The 13,521-nt window shown below is 37.1% G+C and overlaps 1 pseudogene; it reads left to right on the top strand.

Annotated features, from left to right (window-relative positions):
* Positions 1–10,171: 10,171 nt before the first annotated feature.
* On the top strand, positions 10,172–13,162 carry LOC143573810 (receptor-like protein EIX2; annotated as a pseudogene).
* Positions 13,163–13,521: the final 359 nt, after the last annotated feature.

Consider the following 13,521-nt stretch of genomic DNA (forward strand, 5'->3'; position numbering starts at 1 on the left):
GTAGTTAGAAAGACTCGGGGGGGAGGGGGCGAAGCACACTCAAGAACAGCAACCGTCTGCTTGTTCGAGTGTTGCTGCTGGTATTGATATAGCGGTGTCTTCTAAAGGTGAAGCTACTGTGGGGATTCTTATACCCCACGTAGCTGGTGGTTCGAGTGCTGGAGGTGCCAGTCCAAGCCCTCCGAATGTTGGAGGATCTGCTGCTAGGACCGAGGCATAGGCTAAGGAGGAAGATGACGAGGACGATGATGAAGATGACGAGGAGGATGTGTATGATAGTTTTGACGATGTCGATGGCGACGGTGATGATGATGAAGGAAATGGTGATGGAGTAAACGGTGGTGCCGGAGTAGGAGGTGGTAGTGGAGCGGATACACAAACCGCTCCACAGGATGATCAGCCACATGAAGACCCCTCTACTACCGAGGCTTCGAAGGGAGTGAGAGATAAGGATGCTGCATCGGAGGATAAGTTCAATGCTTTATTTCACACTGATGATTTTGCAGGTACCGTATCATCTCCAGACAAAGCTGAGATCTCTGAAGAGGACAATGGAATCAACTACTCTACTCATCCTGACACGCCTATTCAAGACGTTAGAGATCCGGCTCCCGAAGTAGATCCCGTGAATGCCACAGCAGCAAACTCGTCTGAAGTTCCAAAATAAATGAAGAAAAAGTGGCATTGTGTGACGAGCCAAGGAAGTGCTCGCTGCTGCAACTACCCTACCACGACGACGTGCTCATCGCTTATGTAAAGTATCACGTCGACAGCGAGTCATGGGCGCTGTGAAGGGTAAATGGGGACCTCACCTACATGCATTCCACTGAAGTACATACTCTGCCCGAGCTTCACATGAACAACTTCAGGCGGGCAATAGGTGATGATGTTGGAGAAAATAAGATGGAAGGTTGGTTCAAGCGCCACATGGATCGAGAATCGAAGATTCGCTATGCCAACTTCCAGCTTAATAAAGGTTGGAAATACAAGCATCCGACAGAGATTGATCCATCAACGGACAAACGCAGAATTGCATGGAGATACAAGATGACCAAGGATGGTCGTGAGGTTTATCATGGAGAGCCATTCGAGCCAAATCTCCTCCACGACTTCCTTTACTGGGAATTTGATAATAACACGGGTGAAGCCGTGATCCACTACCAAACCATGTATCCGTTGCGTGTGTTTGATGAATAAAGTTGATGGACCTCAGCAAGGAGGATATTTTGAAGCTGTACAACTCTCCTTTGCCCACTCTAGAGGATCACGAGAAACAAAACACCGACAAGATAGTTGAAGCCTTCAGCAAGTTCGTTCGCAAGCTTGTTGAACTTCCACTACCTGAAGACGACGCTTTGGAGTACAAGACCGACTAGGGACGAAGACAAGGCATAATACTAAAGACTAGAGGGAGATTGTTAGGCCTTATTTTGTATATTTAAAGTGTTTTGTATTGTTCACGTATGTATGTTATCGTCTTTGTAATTTCTCATGTATTTGGGCCTAAGGCCACATGTAAACAAAGCCTATTTGGGTCCAAGTTAGTATTACATGTGCATGAGGCTTGCACTATAAATATTGCAAGACAATCATGCACACATAACCTTTTGAAAATCTTATCTTCTCACCAACTCCTACTTTCTCTCTTCTCTACCTTCCTTAGCCGAAATAACCAACTACAAACAAGATCCGAGATCTCGGTTCTTCTAGTGTGATTTTCGCTACCACTAGGCAGATTGATCCATGAATATTATTGTTAGATCCGGTTTCGGGACCTACAGAAACAAAGCAAATCAAACAAATCCAATTGAGTAAGTGAATAGAGATGAAATCAACAAAACCCTAAACCAAAAGTTGATTCCTAAGCCTATATAAAAATTCATGGAAGAACTGTAAGCTGATGGAAAAAAAAACAATATCCGGCTGTTAATATAGTTCTTTAAATCAACGACACCAAGATAACTGATAAAACCCTAGGTCTCATTATTAGAATCGAACATGAAATAAATCAAAGTGATAAAGATTAAAATCTGAAGTTAATGGAGAAAGAAGTTGGAACCTCTAATTGGGGGTCGCACTGTGGCAGCAAGAAACATCGAAGTCATGTTTGCTTTTTCTCCTCATGCGCCACTCTTTCTGTCTCGATCGATATTAAAATCTGACTATTTCAGTATGTTAAAAATGCTATCAATTTGTTATAAATTTTGCCATTCTTGTAAGCCAAAAATGTGACTTACGATATCAAAAGAACAAAACCCGTTAAATATATTATGGTCAAATTAATTATTAAAGTGGGTGGGAAATTGGATATGAGACGAGAGCTTCGATGGACGCGTTTAGCTTCAACAGGGAAAAAGGCTTCTAGAATATTATTGTTTATTACAAATATATCATATATTGTCTTTGTATGTGTGTCTGTTTGTAAGGTGTTTTCACCCACCCAAGGGGAGCTCACTTGGGATCGGTTCGTTTATTATATATTTCATCTTTTGAAACCGATAACGCAGTCATTCACTATTTATATTATCGTTTTATTATTTTGTACGATCATTTGATTTCACCGCACCCGTCTTGATCACTTATCAAGAACAAAATCCGTTCGTTTGTCGGATCCGGTTTCGGGACCTACACTTGGTATCAGAACGGGTTGAATCAATTGATTCCACTTTGTTCTTAATATTCGGGTTCTAATTCTGCGATTACCCGAACCGAGACGTTAATTTCTTGATGTTTTTGAAGATCCGTTGAAGTATTGGAAATAAAGTTAGAAGATTTTCGAAATAAGGTTAGGAAATAAAAGTGCATTAGGTTCTTCTTCGTAGATCTGGATTTACGACCGATTTAGAGATCCGAGTTTATGCGATTGTGTTCTCTTATTCAAGGTGTTTTATGGTTAATTTGATGATTAGATCTGAAAAAGTGTGTCAACTTAAAGCTATTCAAGCAATACCATCAGCACATCATATGAATATGGCGACAACTTCAAGCCACAACAAATTTTTCAAGGAACTAGTCACACATGATTCTGATAAATGATTAACTCTTTCATTAAACTTGGGGGGTGACGATGATGATGCATGTTTGTCCAGCGAATGTAGCCGGCGGCGGTGATGTAACCGGCGATCGATTTTCTGGTATGTGAGGCCACCCGATGATTATAGGTGACGACAGTTCAAGTTGACAGGTTAGAAATCGATATTCCGGCTAGGGTCGCTAGTCACCGGTGGTCTAGAGATGGTGGCGGCTGTAGTGTCTAGGATAAGGGATTCGTAGTGAAGAGGTATCTGGAGATGAAGGTTGATGATAAAGGAGATGGATGATGTTTTGATGTTGTGTGCCAGGTGTGTCACCGGAGCTCTTTTCTGGTGAATGTTTTTTTCTGACGTCAGACTATGGAGGCTGACAGGTGCACATATTAGCATCAAAATATGGCAGCTAGGTCACAGGTTTGTGTGGGCTGAGCCTATTTCTAACCTATCTTTGGCTGAAAATGGGTTCTGGGCCAGTTATTTTTTTTGGGCTTGGTTATTTTGACCTGATTCACTAGTGAGTATTTGTTTTGGGCTGCAAATTTTAACTTGGGCTTATGAGCTATTACTTGGGCTAGTTGTATGAACTCGTTTATGCATGTGTTTGCGAAATAAATTGGGGCTGTGAAATTGATAATGTTTGGATTGACCAAACTAAAGAAAGTCAAAATTGATCGGGGTTTTCGTCACTATTTAACAGTGTTCAAAGCTTGTTATTTTTATTTTATTTTCAAGGCGTTCGAGAATTTGGATCCGTGTGGTGAACTTTGAGCAAGTTGGATTTGATTTGGATTTAAAGAAGAAATAATGAGTTTTGTCATTTGATCGCTGAATCCGGTAATTCGAAATCAATTGTGGATATTCGAGCTCTTCTCAACCTATATTACTTAAGATCCGAGATGGATAAAGAGGCAGGAATTCCTTCATGAATGAATTAGGTGCGTCCTACCTTTAGGGGGTGAATTGAAACGAAAAGGCTTGGTTTATCGGGTGATTTGTAAGGCCAAAAATGTGACTTACGATATCAAAATAATGAAACCGTTAAATATATTATGGCCAAATTAATAATTAAAGTGGGCGGGAAATCGGATACGAGACGAGAGCTTCGGTGCACGCGTTTAGCTTCAACGGGGAAAAAGGTTTCTAGAATATTATTGTTTTCTATAAATGTATCATATATTGCCTTTGTATATGTGTTTGTTGGTAAGGTGTTTTCACCCACCCAGGGGGAGCTCACCTTGGGTGGGATCGGTTCGTTTATTATATATTTCATCTTTCAAAACCGACAACAAAGTCGTCCAATATTTATATTATTGTTATATTATTTTGTTAGATCGTTTGATTTCACCGCACCCGTCTCGGTCGCTTACCAAGAGCAAAATCCGTTTGTTTGTCGGATCCGGTTTCGGGACCTACACTTGGTATTAGAGCGGGTTGAATCAACTGATTCAACTTTGTTCTTGATATTCGGGTTCTAATTCCGCGATTACCCGAATTGAGACGTTAATTTCTTGAAGTTTTTGAAGATCCGCTGAAGAATTGGAAATAAAGTTTGAAGATTTAAGAAATAAAGTTAGGAAATAAAGGTGCATCAGGTTCTTCTTCGTATATCTGGATTTACGACCAATTTAGAGATCTGGGTTTATGCGTTTGTGTTCTCCTATTCAAGGTGGGTTTTATGGTTAATTTTATGATTAGATCTGAAAAGGTGTGTCAACTTGAAACTGTACAAGCAATACCTTCAGCACATCATATGAATATGGCGACAACTTCAAGCCACAACTGATTTTTCAAGCAACTAGTCACACATGATTATGATAAATGGTTAACTCTTTCATGAAACCTAGGGGGTGACGATGATGATGCTTGTATGTCCAGTAAAAGTGGCTAAAGGCGGTGATGTCACCGGCGATCGATTTTTCGGTATGTGAGGTCACCGGTGATTATAGGTGACGGCTGTTCAAGTTAACAGGTTGGAGATCGATTTTACGGATAAGATGGCCGGTCACCAGTGGTCTAGAGATGGTGGCGGGTGTAGTGTCTATGATACGGGATCCTTAGTTAAGAGGTATCTGGATATGGGGGTTGATGATGAAGGAGATCAATGATGTCGTTGATGTTGTGTACCAGGTGTGTCACCCAAGCTCTTTTCTGGTGAATGTTTTTTTTTCGACATCAGACTATGGAGGCTGACAGGTGCACGCATTAGCATCAAAATATGGTAGGTAGGTCACAGGTTTGTGTGGGCTGAGCCTCTTTCTAACCTATCTTGGGCTGAAAATGGGTTATGGGCCATTTATTTTATTTGGGGTTGGTTATTTTGACCTGATTCACTAGTGGGTATTTGTTTTGGGCTGCAAATTTTAACTTGGGCTTATGAGCCATTACTTGGGCCAGTTGTATGAACTCGTTTATGCATGTGTTTGCGAAATAATTTTGGGCTGTGAAATTGATAATGTTCGGATTGACCAAACTAAAGAAAGTCAAAATTGATCGAGGTTTTCGTCACTGTTTAACAGTGTTCAAAGCTTGTTATTTTTATTTTATTTTCAAGGCGCTCGAGAATTTGGATCCGTGTGGTGAACTTTGAGCAAGTTGGATATGGATTTGGATTTAAAGAAGAAATAATGAGTTTTGTCATTTGATCGTTGAATCCGGTAATTCGAAATCAATTGTGGATATTTGAGCTCTTCTCAACCTATATTACATAAGATCCGAGATGGATAAAGAGGCAGGAATTCCTTCATGAATGAATTAGGTGCGTCATACCTTTAGGGGGTGAATTGAAACGAAAAGGCTTGGTTTATCGAGTGATTTGTGAAGATGCGAGACACGGCGTGACACAGTTTTGATATCACCAGTCAAGGGGGTGATTGTAAGTCCAAAAATGTGACTTACGATATCAAAAGAACGAAACTGTTAAATATATTATGGTCAAATTAATAATTAAAGTGGGCGGGAAATCGAATACGAGACGAGAGCTTCGGTGCACGCGTTTAGCTTCAACGGGGAAAAAGGCTTCTAGAATATTATTGTTTGTTATAAATATATCATATATTGTCTTTGTATATGTGTCTGTTTGTAAGGTGTTTTCACCAGCTCCCCTTGGGTGGGATCGGTTCGTTTATTATATATTTCATCTTTCGAGACTGACAACGGAGTCATTCACTATTTATATTATCGTTATATTATTTTGTTCGATCGTTTGATTTCACCGCACTCGTCTCGATCGCTTATCAAGAACAAAATCCGTTCATCTGTCGGATCCAGTTTCGGGACCTATAAATCTAATTTGTCGTTCCTAACCTGATATGCATTAAAGGTTTACCTTTCTTGAAGACTTGTGTTTCTTTGATAGTTTGGTTAATGTGCATAGCTGTTACAGGGGTCGAGCCGAGCTACGGATGATCTGCAATATAATGTCACATTTGATGGGTTAGTTTTTTTATATGATGTAAATGAGGTTAAGTTATCATTAACTACAGTAGAAACTCTATAAAATAATACACTTGGGACCACCAAAATTTATTAATTAAAAGAGTTATTAATTAATCGATAAATTAATAATTATTAATTTATATATTAATTAATATTTTATTAATTTATAGTAGAATACTTAGTTTACAAACGAGTCGGCATTACATTAACTATTGAGGGTCGGCATTACATTAACTCGTTTATAGAAGTCTTTTGGAGGGTTATGAATTAAGGGTTCCAAATCCAGCAAAAATAAATGTATTAGATGTAATGAATCTTGCAATTTCAGCATGGACTATGGATGTTCGTGCAAATACAATTGCGAACTGCTTTCGTCATTGTAAACTTCGATCAACAAATAACATGACTTTTGAGAACTCAAATGAAGGTGGTGAAAGCACTCAAGAACTCCAGAATTTGATCAAAGAGTTGGGTTATCGCAATGCAATGGATGTCGAAGATGTTCTGACTCACCTAGAAGAAAATCTAGTTGCATAGTTGTTGACTAATGAAGAAATTATTGAAAGCGTTATTGGAATTAATAAAGATGATATTGATGAAGAAGATGATGAAAGTTCTACAATGGAGCCCCCTTCGCGAAACGAAGCTATTAAAACGGCAATCACATTGAACAATTTCTTGTTGAGCTATGAGAAAACAACACCAGAAGTTCTTACAATGCTAAGGAAAATTAGAGACGAGATTCAAGGGGAAATTGATTTCAACAAAAAACAAAAAACAAAAAACAATTGAGTCATTTTTCAAGAAACCTTCATAAATCATTCATGTAATATGCTATATATAAAGAATTATTAATTTATATTTTATATGGGGTCTAAAGAAATTATCAAAAATGTATTATCTTATAATTTTAGCGAATTATTAATTTAGCACCCTATCCCTGAGTCGGGACCGGCAAAAAATATTATCTTAAAGAGTTTATTAAATAATCGAGTATTAATTTGTCGAGTTTCTACTGTAATTCAATACACCAACTCCTTCAAGAAATTTAACAAAAGCCTGAAATCTACTAATAATAAACAAAAATGTCTTACAAAATAAACAAACTCGAACACATAAACCAAGGAAAATTGTAATCAAATAAATTTAACAAAAGATTTACATATCTATTGTAGGGGAGAATCAATAATTGATGAAGGAGAATATTTTATTGGCAAGATACCCTAAATTAACATAGGTACCCAATGCAACCCTGCAAAAGATAGCATTGAACAAGTTTCTCGCGAATCTTTTGTTCTCCGGAAGCCCACAGTAAGGCCTATGGTGTCTAACGGCCATAACACCGCCGTCGGCTTACCCCCAAGAGAAATGACTTCGTTGTGAGGAAAATTAGCCACTCCATCTTGTGTTTCTGTCACAATCCTCAATCTCTTACTATGAACCACAATCAGTTGGTTCGACCTCAGTCTTCTCACGAATCAAAACCCTAAAGAATCCAGATAATTCCAAATGAGGTTTCAAATTAACGCACAGCGGATAGGAAAATTAAGAAAGAAACCGTCAGGGCAAGACATGTTGAGCAACACGTGTAAGTTGGAAGGTATGATTTATGGAAGAGTGTGGCTGGTTGTATTCTACGCATAGTGGTGGACCAAGGATTTTTTTGCCAATGACATCCCATTTTTTCAGTTTACAAAATTTTCAGGTCAGTCATTGTTTGGTCGGGTCAAGGCGAAGAACATAATAAAACACAGAAATACGGTGTCATTCGAAACGAGAAAGTAGAAAGAATTCAAATTAGAAACTAGATAGAACATAGACCTTTAATTAATTTTTATTTATACCCGAAAAACATAAACGTAAAGCTATATATATATAGTCTCACATACAGGACCACAACATGAAAAACTAACTCAAGCACAGAGAAACGATTAATTATAATATGCATATGCAAGATAAATAATAAAAAAATATGCAAAATCCACGTTGCCATTATATATGTTGCATGTGGATATATAATGACTACATGAGAGAAAGCCACAAATACCTAACTAAATAACTAATATTGAATAGGATATTAAAAAAACAGAGCATGGTAAGGCTTGATCCAGCAACCTCTCAAAGGTAAAACAAAGGATTTTCCACTAGACCAATTCAGGTTTAATAGTATGGGTTCCAAGTATTAATTTTTATACGGGCCTTACAAAATTTAATACACCACCTTTAAAACTTTTTTTAAAAAACATTAGTGTCCCGGGACCCGATCGAACCTATGCAGATCTGCCCCTGTCTACGCATGAAAAGTGGCACGATGAAAATTAATAGTGAAACCTGAGTCTACCACCGACATTGCTAAATTATATGTATGGGAGGGATAATTTGATGACCTTGTTGAGTTTTAAGAACTTAAGAACTTCATTGTTAACCACACATTTAATTAAATACATTAGATTAAGTGGTTGAGATTAAATTTGATTAAAAAATTAAGTTGGAGAGAGAATAAAGATATACAGTGATTACACTAATTTAAACGTCCGTTACACCTATGTAAGAAGTCGACTCGGTGCGTAAAAATTATGTAATTTTTCTACGTACATGTAACCTACATATATTACGTATATGTAAAACAATTCAAAAACAAATTGTTACGTTTAGTTCTTTCGTGTTCTTAAAACTCAAAGTGGTTCTTAAAAGAAATCAACCATGTTCTTAAAACTCAAGGTGGTTCTATAGTTCTCTCTTTAATGAGGAGTTCTCTCTTGATCATCTCCCTATATATATATATATTGTTGTTATTATTAGATTTTTTTCTTTTGCTGATATAAGTATATGTTGGTATTTGCTGTTATTATTTTGTTCTTGATTTTGATTCTTTTGTTGTAATTTTTAGGTTTTTTCTTTGTTATTACAAATAATTGTTTATGTAGATTGGTATTGTAGTTGATATTGTGTCTTACGTTCTCATTTTTTTATAAATTGGTATTATTTCCTACATTCTCATGTTAAGACTAAAATGCACATGAACCTTCCCCTAAATATATATAGGGGAAGTATAGAATGAAAACCCATTTGCGTTGTGAAAACCCTATGTAACATCGGTTTTTTTTTTTTTGCACACGTAATATATGTTGTTAGATTTAGTACGAAACATCGAAAAATCAAAAATAAATTGTTTTGCTATTTTTTAACATTTTTTTACTAATTTTTATATATGTTTTCAGGAGAGAGAAAAAGTTATTTATATATTCACATTTTTATTAACTTTAATTATGAACCATACGATTCAAATTAATTTAATAAAAAACATATGGTTGAGAAAGGGTTTCTAGAATTTTCACAACTCAAGTAGGTTTTTATTTTAACCCTAACCCTATATATATATATATATATATATATATATATATATATATATATATATATATACTCTTTTAGAAAATAACAATTTAAAGTAAACCAAAAAACAGAGAATAACAAAATATTATTCTATCTAAATTACAAAATACCAGCAGCCAAACAGAGTTGACGATAAAGTGACTTAATAAGTCAAAAGCCCACCAATCACTACAAGTATGTGTGGCCACCAACTGCTGAAAGGATCTGGATTCTAGAGCGATGACTCTACTGTTAAATTCTAAACCAAAGTATACGTTATAACTTACAAAAATAGGGTACCAATAGTTTTATTTTTATTTTTATTTTTTGTATTATTGAAAAGAGTTTATAATATGATATACAACCTCCTCCCCTGCTATCCTACTCCAAAATGACAACCAGTTTTCTTGCCATCTTAACCTTCCTTTTCTTCCAAACATCTGGCTTAAGCATCATTGCCACTTCTTCAAATGTTACGTGTATCCAAAGTGAGAGGCAGTCCCTTCTTGCATTCAAACAGACCCTCAAAAACACATATAATCGTTTGTCCACATTGAGAGGAGTGGAATGCTGTGACTGGCATGGAGTTGCGTGTGACAATCGGAATGGCCACGTTGTCAAACTTGATCTTCGAGCTCTAGTGACTTTGAAAAAAACTATAAACAATGTTACTTTAGGGCGCGAAGGAGAGTTGATTCATTCCCTACAGAATTTGAAGCATTTGCGTTATTTGGACTTGAGCATGAATGAATTCTCAGGAAACGTTCCTGAATTCTTAGGATCATTTAAACGTTTGGAATACCTTAACTTGTCACACTCGTTTTCAAACAGTGAAATGGTTTTGGGATGGGTGTCTTCGCTATTATCATCAAAGCACTTGGATTTATCTGGGAAAACCTTTGGTAATGATGTTGATTGGTTCCATATGGTGAGCATGCTCCCTTCTCTGCTTACACTGAACCTGGCAGATTGTTATGTCTATGCCATCCCTTCCGTAAAATCGTAAATTTTACGTCTCTTAATTCACTTGACCTCTCTGGGAATGAAATCAATTCCACCATTCCTGTCTGGTTAGCAAACCTTACCAACCTCATGCATCTAAACCTTGCTTCTAACCGCTTTCATGGAAAAGTTCCTGGTTTTATTGGGATGTTCAGCGGTCTTGTTTCATTGGACCTGTCGTTTAATTCCATTGATTTTTTAATATCAGATTTGTTCTGTAATTTGAGCAGCCTTGTTCATCTTGACCTTTTGAGTAATTATATGCCTTCTGGTCATTTTCCTACAATGCTATTATGTAATTTGAGCAGCCTTGTTCATCTGGACCTTTCGGGGAATGCGCTTTCTGGTCATATTTCTGCAAGGCTATTATGCAATTTGAGCAGCCTTGTTCATCTGGACCTTTCGTGGAATACATTTTCTGGTCATATTCCTGCAAGGCTATTATGCAATTTGAGCAGCCTTGGGACCTTTCGTGGAATACATTTTCTGGTCATATTCCTGCGAGCCTTGGACTACTACTGAAGCTAAATGACCTATATCTTCATAATAATCAATTGAATGGGAACATTCCCAAGAGTCTTTGGCAACTTTCAAAGCTCAAGAATCTAGATCTCTCCTACAATTCATTGGTTGGGGTTCTTTCTGAAACTCAACTCTCCAAGCTAAAAAATCTGAATTACTTGGGCTTATCTGGGAATTCGTTAGATTTGCATTTCAGCTCTCAATGGATTTCTCCCTTCCAACTGCAGATATTTTATGCAGGTTCCTGCAACATGGGACCACACTTCCCGAATTGGATTCAAAGACAGACAAATCTTCAGAGGTTAGATCTTTCTAACTCGAGTATTAGAGGTACAATACCTGAGTGGTTTGAGAGCATTTTGTATCATATTGTTTACTTGGATTTGTCGAACAACCACATCAGTGGCAAACTACCACGGTTTGATTTCAATATTAGTAACCAGATAGAGGATCGGTCCTTGAAGATGAACTCGAACAAATTTGAGGGATCACTAGCTGCATTTCCATCTAATGTGAAGATTTTGGATCTCTCAGATAACTTACTGTCCGAAGATGTTCCTCAAACATATAGAACGACGACTCTAAGTGCAGAAGTTGTTAATCTCTCAAACAATCGTTTCACCGGAAGCATTCCAGTACACTTGTGCAGGGCTCCTTGTATCCAGGTTTTGGATTTATCACAAAATAAGTTTTCTTGAAGGATTCCAGAATGCTTAGGGAACTTAATTTGTTTGGAAGCAATTGATCTTTCAAATAACAATATAACCGGCATGATTCCAAGCTCATTGGGTTATCTAGTATATCTAATCTCGTTGCACTTGCACAACAATAGATTAGAGGGATATATCCCGGTGTCCTTTCAAAACTTGACAGAATTGGTCACCTTGGATTTGGGGAGCAATTTTTTCATGGGTACTATCCCTTTCTGGATTGGTGAAAAGCTATCTACGCTTACATTTTTGAATCTCGGGTCGAATAAATTTACAGGCAAGATTCCACTACAGCTATGTCAACTCAATGTTCTTCAATTTTTAAGTTTAGCACGTAATAACATAACAGGGGCAATCCCTCGTTGCTTGGGAAAAATAGGTGGAATGATCACCGCTAGCGATAATTTCTACATTACTATGGAATTGTATGAAGAAAATATCTTTGCCTTTATGAAGGGAAGGGAGTTATTTTACACCAAGACAATACATTATCTTACATCCTTAGACCTCTCACACAACAATATTGTTGGTGAAATTCCAAATGCTCTAATGTATCTTGTGGAGTTGAAGAATCTGAATCTTTCCGGGAACCTTATAACTGGAAAGATCCCAGTGACCATCGGAAATCTAAAGCAATTGGAATCTTTAGATTTGTCAAAGAACAAGCTTACTGGTTCGATTCCACAAAGTTTGGCTAGCTTGTACTCTCTACGCTACTTGAATTTGTCATTCAATAACTTATCTGGCCCAATTCCAGTAGGAAATCAGCTTCGGACTCTAGATGATCAATCTATTTATGAAGGGAACACTGGACTATGTGGTCCACCAGTTCCAAGGAGTTGCTTTGTAAATTATGTAAAATCTGATCATGTTGGTGAGGACGAAGATCAAGATGATAATGCAGGATTGTGGTTCTACGAAGGAATGGGCCCAGGGTTCGTTGTTGGATTCGTGGGACTACTTGGGAGTTTGCACTTCATCCGGAGATGGAGGGTGACTTACTTTGATATGCTTGAAAAGGTTTATGCTTGGCTAATGGTATCAATTCTACTGAATCTTGCTCGCCTACAGAGGGAACTTTTCGAATGAGGTATGTTCCTTGATTCACAAAACATGCTTTCACATAATTGTAAAAACGGGAAATTGTGTGATAACCATATCTAAAATACTCAAATCAAAACGATCAATGTAATGTGCAATTAGAATAAATTTGTAATGTTCTACAAATTTTTATACCGTATCTGAATTATAGATTTAAATATTCAGGGCCGACTCCGAGAATTGAAAAAAATTTAGGCCAAAAGCGAAAAATATTTTGGGCCTTAAGTAAAAGGAATATCTTGTTGGGTTTAAACAATTTAATTTTAAATAGTTTGCTTGGTTATGATTTGGGTTTTATAAAAAACTTTTGTATAAAAATAGGCTTAAACATGTCTCAAATGTGACTA

Source organism: Bidens hawaiensis, unplaced genomic scaffold, assembly GCF_021521415.1.
Source record: "Bidens hawaiensis isolate Kalapana, Puna unplaced genomic scaffold, B.hawaiensis_p1.1 tig00001382_1, whole genome shotgun sequence".
NCBI classification, from domain to species: Eukaryota; Viridiplantae; Streptophyta; class Magnoliopsida; order Asterales; family Asteraceae; genus Bidens; species Bidens hawaiensis.